Genomic DNA, 8,485 nt, shown 5'->3' on the forward strand with positions numbered 1-8,485 from the left:
GGTCTGACTCAATGGCACATAACAACAACATTCTTATTTTAATGGATTGAATTTTTGGTGGTATTTCCCTTAGCATTTATACTGTGCTAAACATCTTTTTTCCCAAAGGTTTTGTTTTTTGTGTTTTTCTTGACATTTTCTGCTACATCCTTTTAAAATTATTATTTGATAATTTTCCAAAACCAACAAGGGCACAATCCTTTTTTGTCTTTGATGCATACCACTATAAAACTTTAAAAGACATTTGTATGAATTAAGATTTTATTCCACCTCAAATGTTCCAGAGAGTCCATTTCACTGTTGTTCAGTCTATCAATTTATTTGTTTATCTGATCATTCAAAAATGACATTGATATTTAATTATTCCCGTTTTTTTTATATCTCATAATCTTGTGTTTTCTTTATGAAGATTATCTGTTTTCCCACTTAACTAAAACCATCTTAGTTGTTTTCCTAATCAATTTTGTGTAAGCTCTTTAGATGTTAAAGATATTACCCTTTCACTGTAGATTTGCTGATAATGTTTCAGTCAATCCTTTACCTTTTAACTTTGTGTTTGTGTGCTTTAAGGATGCAGATGATTTTCATTTTATCTTCTAAAGTTATCCATATTATTCTTCCCTTCCCCCCTAATGCCACTTCTGGTGCATACACTTAGCAATTCCTTTTCTGTTCTGTCTAAAGTTGGAATACCTAATTCTTGCTATATTCCTTTGGTTAAAAAATATAAAAAAAAAAAAAGCCACTTAAATCTTCAACACTGCTAGAATTTATTCTGATGAATTAATAACATTTGGTTAGTTTAACAGAAAATAAATATTTTTAAATTAAAAAAAATACTACTTTCATTTATACTTTAGATAATATTTCCAATTCTTCCTTGTTATTGAATTAGATAATATTTCCAATTCCTTCATGTTACTGAATATATGCTATTTGAAAGGATTTTAAGTTTTCATTTCTCCATTTTTGGACTTTTGTGTAGTTAAACATTTTACCAAGCGTGGCATCCTTCTCCACACCTGATCTTTCCTGATAACATGTCTAGAATATGTCAGACAAAGTCTAGCCATCACTGCTTCACTTTGAAGGAGCATTCTGGCTATACATTTTCCAAGATGGATTTGTTCCTTCTTTTGAAGTCCATGGTATATTCAATATTCTTCACAAACTCCACAATTCAAAGTCATCAATTCTTCTGTCTTTTATTCATTGTGAAGCTTTAGAATGTACATGAGGTAAGTGAACATACCAATGGCTTGGGTCAGGAGCACCTTATTCGTCAAAGTGACATATTTGCTTTAAAACATTTTAAGAGAGTCTTTTGCAACAGATTTACCCAATCATATTTGCAATACATCCTTTCATTTCTGCCGCTTTAGTAAGCCTGATTGTGGATTCAAATAAAATAAAATCCTTGCAACTTCAAACTTTTCTCCATTTATAAGGGTACTGCTTATTGATTCAGTTGTGAGGATTTTTGTTTTCTTTTTGTTGAGGTGTAATCCATACTGAAGGCTGTATCTTTGATCATCATTAGTAAATACTTTAAATTCTCTTCACTTTCAGAAGGCAAGGTTTTTTCATCTCCAAGTTGCAAGTTGTTAATAAGTCTTCCTTCAATCCTGACGTCACATTCCAGCTTGTTGGATAATTTACTCAGCATACAGATTGGAAAAAAATCATGGTGAAAGGATACAACCGTACCACATGTATTTCCTGATTTTAAACCATGCAATAACCCCTTGTTATGTTCAAATGACACCTCTTGGTTTATGTACAGATTTGAAAAGTTCACAAGTAAGTGTTCTGGAATTCCCATTTTTCACAGTGTTAACCGTAATCTGTTATGATCCACACAAGCGAATGCTTTTGCATAGTCTTTTTCTGGTCTTCGCTGTTTTCAGCTAAGATCCATCTGGCATCAACAAAGATATCCCTCATTTTTATTCTGAATCCAGCATCAATTTCTGGCAGTTTCCTCTTGATGTACAAATGTAACTCTTTTTCATTTATCATCCATCAAAATTTTACTTGCGTATGATATTAGTGATATTGTTCAATATTTTCTGTATTCTGTTTGACCACCTTTATTTGGAATGGACACAAATAGGAATCTTTTCTAATTGGTTGGCCAGGTAGCTTTCTTCCAAATTTCTTACCCTAGATGAGTGAGAGCTTCCAGCTTGTTGTTGCTATGTTGTTTTAGGTGCCATCAAGTTGTCTTTGACTCATAGTGACCCTATGTACAACAGAATGAAACACTGCCCAATCTTGTGCCAGCCTCACAAAACTTGCTATACCTGAGCCTATCATTACAGCCACTGTGTCAATCCATCTTGTTGAGGGCCTTCCCCTTTTTCATTGACCTCCCCCACCACACACACTTTACCAAGTATGATATCCTTCTCCAGGGAATGGTCCCTTTTAACAACATGACCAAAGTAGGTGATACGAAGTCTGGCCATTCTTGCTTCCAAGGATCATTCTGGCTCCACTTCCAGATTTGTTAGTTCTTTTAGCAGTCCATGGTACTTTTAGTATTCTTCACCAGCACCACAACTCAAAAGCATCAACTCTTCTTTGGTCTTCCTTATTCATTGTCCAGCTCTCACATGCATATGAGGTGATTAAAAATACTATGGCTTGATTAGGTGCACCTTCGTCTTCAAGGAAACATCTTTGCTCTTCAGCACTTTAAAGAGGTCTTTTGCAGCAGATTTGCCCAATACAATATGTTGCCTGATGTCTTGACTGCTGCTTCCATTGGTGTTGATTGTAGAACCAAGTAATATGCAGTCTTTGACAACTTCAAACTTTTCTCCATTTATCGTGATGCTTCTTATTGGTCCAATTGTGAGGATTTTTGTTTTCTTTATATTGAAGTGTAACCCATACTGCAAACTGTAGTCATTAATCTTCATCAGTAAGTGCTTCAAGTCATCCTCACTTTCAGTAAGCAAAGTTGTTTCGTCTGAGTATCACAGCTTGTTAATGAGCCTTCCTCCAATCCTGATGCCATGTTCTTCTTTGTATATACCAGCTTCTTGGATTATTTGCTTAGCGTACAGATAAGTAAGTATGGTGAAAAGATACAAGCCTAATGCACTCCCTTCCTGATTTTAAACCATGCAGTATCCCCTTGTTCTGTTCAAATGACAGCCTGTCATTTGTTCCAGCATGGCATCTGTTAATTGAAACATCTCAGCTGGTATTCTGTCAATTCCTGGAGCCTTATTTTTGCTAATGTCTTTAGCTTGGACATCTTCCTTGAATACCTTTGATTCCTCATCATAAGGTATCTCCTAAAATGCTTGAATGTCAACTGGTTGTTTTGATACAATGATTCTGTGTGTTCCTTTCATCTTCTCTTAATGCTTCCAGCATTGCTCAATATTTTTCCCTTAAAATCCTTCAATATTACAACTTGAAGCTTGAACTTTTCTTCAGTTCCTTCAGCTTGAGAAAGACCAAAGATGTTCTTCATTTTTTCTGTATCCCAGGTATTTGCACATTTCATTATAACATTTTACTTTGTCTTCTATAATTGCCCTTTCAAATATTTTCACTTCATAATTTCTTCCATTGCTTTATCTACTACTCTACATTCCCACCACTTGTCTTTTGGTCTGTCATACTGTGGTGGCTTTTTCTGTGAGGTTTGAGACTATGTCACTGGTATTTAAGATACCAGCAAGGTCACCCTTGGTTAACAGGTTTCAGCAGAGTTTCCAGACTAGGACAGACTGGGAAGAAGGAAGGTGCCATCCACTTCTGAAAAAGCTTGCCACTGGAAACCTGATGAATAGCAGTGTCTGATGTATTCTTAGAATTTTAAAAAAGAGTTGTGAAATGTTGTCTGATGCAGTGCCAAAAGATGAACCCTCAGGGTGGAAGTCACTCAAAATAAGACTGGCAAAGAGCTGCCTCCCCAAAGTAGAGTTGACCTTAATGATTCAAAATGGGGAAAAAAAAACAGCTGCAAACATCAATTAATAATTGGAACATGGAGTGTATGAAGTATGAATGTAGGAAAATTGGAAGTTGTGAAAAATGTATAAAGATTGACATCCTAGGCATTAGTGAGCTGAAATGGACTGTTTTTGGCTATTTTGAACCAGCCAGTCATGTGATTTACTATGGCAAGAATGAGAAATTGAGAAGGAATGGCGTAACATTCATAGTCCAAATGAACATTTCAAGATCTATCCTGAAGTACAATGCTGTCAATGATTGAATAATATCTATATGCCTTCAAGGAAGAACAGTTAATACTATTATTCATATTTACACTCCAACGACTAAGAGAGGAAGAAATTGAAGATTTTTACCAACTTCTACAGTCTGAAATTTACCAAACATGCAGTCAAGATATATTGATAATTCTTGGTGATTGCAGTGCAAAAGTTGAAAACAAAGAAGCATTGGTAGTTGGAAAATATGGCCTTGGTGATAGAAATGATGCCAGAGATTGCAGAATATAATTTTGCAAGACCAACAACTTATTCATTGCAAATACCTTTTCTTGACAACATAAACAGCAGCTATACACATGGACCTCGCCATGATATGTGGAAAGAGGCAATGGAGAAGCTAACTATCATCAGTCCAAATATGGTCTAAACATCAATTTCTCATATGCAAGTTCAAGTTGAAGCTAAAGAAAATTAACATACATCCATGAGAGACAAAATATGACCTTGATTATATGCCATGTGAATTTGCAGACAATGTGAAGAATAGATTTGACACATTGAATTCCCATGACTGAAGACCAGATGGGTTGTTGGAATACATCAAGAACATCAGGAAAGGGAGAAGAAAACAAATTGGATGTCAGAAGAGACTCTGAAACTTGCACTTGAATATAAACTATTGTTGTTGTTGTTAAGTGCCGTCGAGTCGTACCCGACTTATAGCGACCCCTCCTTGGGTTTCCGAGGCAGTATCACTACGGAAGTAGATTGCCCCATCTTCCTTCTGAGGAGGGGCTGGTGGGTTTGAACCACCAGCCTTCTGGTTAGCAGTCAAGTGCCTTAGGCACTATGCTACCATAGACTAGCTAAAGTAAATGGAAGAAATGTTGAAATAAAAGAACTGAACAGAAGAATTCAATAGGTGACTTGAGAAGACAAAGTGAAGTATTATAATGAAACATGCAAACACCCAGAATTAGAACCAAAATTAAAGAACATACTCGACATTTCTCAAGCTGAATGGACAGAAGAAAAAAAAAAACTCAAGCCTTGATTTGCAATACTGAAGGATTCTGTAGGCAAAATATTGAATGATGCAGGAAGAATCAGAGAAGATGGAAGGAATACAGAGTCACTGTATAGAAAAGTAGTCAATATCCAACTATTTATATAGGAAGCATATGATCAAGAACCAATTTTACTGAAGGAAGAAGTCCAAGCTGTACTGAAGGAACTGGTGAAAAACAAGGCTCTGGAAATTGATGGAATACCCATTGTGATGTTTCAGCAAACAGATGCAGTGCTAGAAATGCTTACTTGTTTATACCAAGAAATTTGCAAGAGAGCTACCAAGCCAAATGACTGGAAGAAGTCGATATTTGTGCCCATTCCAAAGAAGGGTGATCCAACCTTTCTTTGCAGCAGTATATTGACAGGGGACTTCCAGAAATGCAAGCTGGATTCAGAAGAGGATGTGAATGAGGTATATCATTGCTGATGTCAGATGGAACTTAGCTGAAAGCAAAGAATACCAGAAAAATGTCTACTAAGTAAAATTGACTAAGTAAAAGCATTTAACTGTGTGGATCATGACAAATTTTAGATAAAATTGCAAAGAATGGGAATTATGGATATTTAATTGTTCTCATGAGGAACCTCTATGTAGACAAAGAGGCTGTTGTTTGAAGGGAACAAAGAGAAACTGCATAGTTTAAAATCAGAAAGAGTGTGTGTCAGGGTTGTATCCTTTCACCATCCTTATTCAATCTGCATGCTGAGTAACTAATCTGGGAAATTGGACTATATGAAGAAGAACATGGCATCAGGATTGGAGGAAGAACCATTAACAACTTGCGATAGGCAGATGACACAACCTTACTGGCTGAAAGTGAAGATGACTCGAAGCACTTAATGATAAAGACTAAAGACTACAGTCTTCAGTATGGATTATACCTCAACATTAAGAAAATGAAAACCCTCACAACTGGACCAATAAACAACATCATGATAAATGGAAAACAGATTAAAGTTGTCTGGGATTTCATTTTTCTTGCATCCACAGTCAGCACCCATGGAAACAGCAGTCAGGAAATCAGATGTTGTATTGCACTGGTGAAATGTGCTGGAAAAGACCTATTTAAATTGCTGAAAAGCAAACATGTCTCTTTGAAGACTAAGGTGTGCCTAATCCAAGCCATGGTATTTTCTATCGGCTTATATGCATGTGAAAGCTGGACAATGAATAAGGAAGACTGAAGAAGAGTTGATGCTTTTCAGTTGTGGTGTTAACAAAGAATACTGCATGTACATGGAGTGCCAGAAAAACAAATAAATCTGTCCTGGAAGAAGTGCAACCAGTTTGCTCCTTGGAAGCAAGAATGACCAGACTTCGTCTCACCTCTTTTGGTCATGTTGTCTGAAGGGATCATTCCCTGGAAAAGCATATTGTGCTTGGTAAAACAGAAGGTCAGTGAAGAAGGGGAAGACCCTCAACCAAATGGATTGACACAGTGGCTGCAATGATGGGCTGAAGAATAGAAAGGATTGTGAGGCTGGCATAGGACAAGGCAGTGTTCCGTTCTGTTGTACATAGGGTTGCTATAGGAGTTGACTCAATGGCACTTAACAACAACAACAACTCTACCTTCAAAACCAAGTTTCAGAGTGTCTTATTTTATCCATTAGTCATTTCTTTCTTTCCTGTATTTTTAATGATCTTTTGTTTTCTTCATATATGATGTCCTCCCACAGCTCATTTGGATGTTGGTCACTGGTCTTCAGTGCATCAAATCTGTTCATGAGATAGTCTCTAAATTCAACTGGGGTATTGTCAAAGCCATATGTGAGTTTGGCTCACATTGACTTGTTTCAGTTTTCTTCACCTTTACTTAAACATCCATATGAGCAATAGATCTGTTCCACAGTCAGCCCGTGGCCTTGATTTGACTGATGATATTGACCTTCTCCATCCTCTCATTCTACAGATGAAGTCTATTTGATTCCTCTGTATTCCATCTGGTGTAGTCCAGCTATATAGTTACCATTTATGTTGTTGGATAAAGTATTTGCAATTAAGAAGTCATTGGTCTTGCATAATTCTATCATATGATCTCCTAAGTCATTTCTATCACCAAGGTGGTATTTTCCAACTAGCCAAGAAAAGTTTGGGAACCACAACAGAAGATTATCTGATATGAATGTAAGAAAATTGGAAGCCAACAAAAATGAAATGGAACATGCAGTTATCAATAGCCTATGCATTAGTGAGCCAAAATAGATTGGTGTAGGCCATTCTGAGTAGGAAAATCATATGGTCAGTTAGGACAAAAATGACAAATCTAAGACGAATACTCATTCATTGTCAAAAAGAGCTTTTTGAGATATATCCTGAAGTACAACACTGTCAGTGATAGGATAATATTCATACACTTAAAAGGAACATCAATTAATACAACAATAATTTAAATTTATGCACCAACTACTAATGCCAAAAGTAAAGAAATCGAAGACTTTTACCAACTTCTGCAGTCTGAAATTGATAACCTATTAATCAAAGATGCATTGATAATTACTGTTGATTGCAATGCAGAATTGAAACAAAGAAGGATTATTGTTATTTTTGTTATGTGCTGTCAAGTCAGACCTGACTCATAGCGACCACTCCTTGGGTTTCCGAGGCAGTATCACTACTGATGTAGATTGCCCAAACTTCTTTCCAAGGAGTGGCTGGTGGGTTTGAACCACTAGTATTCTGGTTAGCAGTCAAGTGCCTTAGGCACTATGCTACCAGAGCTAGGTACATTTAATTTGTGGTCATTTTACAAGTATATAAATGAAATGATAATTAGTCAATAATATATCTAACACTTAATGAACTCCTTCAAAATAATCTTTATATTCTCATGAGAGTTTAAGATCCTCCTTTACTGCCAGAACATTCTGGAGTTCTTGGAAATGTGGTAGCATATTTACCAAATCCAAACTGAGACAGTCTCATTGCTCAGATAAATACCCATCAGGAGGGCAAAGTAAAGTTTCCCTGTCCAGGTTCTTTTTCTAGGTGTACTTTTCTCCCTTTAAAAGTCCAGGCCTTAGAGATGACTGAAGTCTATCATTGCCGTGGTCACTAAGTGGACACTTCCACTTTCTAGGGGTGACCATCGATTAAATAATAAAGTAAGTCTAATCATAAGTACAGTGAAAACTGTGAGAGCCAGAACCCAACGGAACTACCTTATTTTCTGGATCTCACAATTTCCCACCTTTGCCAGTGTGGTAGTTACGTTTTT

At 36.4% G+C, this 8,485-nt stretch overlaps 1 protein-coding gene across 1 annotated transcript in view; it reads left to right on the forward strand.

The window, feature by feature from the left end:
- The window catches only part of ROBO2 (roundabout guidance receptor 2), a 933,205-nt gene that overhangs the window by 619,433 nt on the left and 305,287 nt on the right, over nucleotides 1-8,485 (forward strand). The window lies entirely within an intron of this gene.

The sequence above is a fragment of the Orycteropus afer genome, unplaced genomic scaffold, assembly GCF_000298275.1.
Source record: "Orycteropus afer afer isolate SDZICR_OR568_19922 unplaced genomic scaffold, OryAfe1.0 scaffold00022, whole genome shotgun sequence".
Lineage (NCBI taxonomy): Eukaryota > Metazoa > Chordata > Mammalia > Tubulidentata > Orycteropodidae > Orycteropus > Orycteropus afer.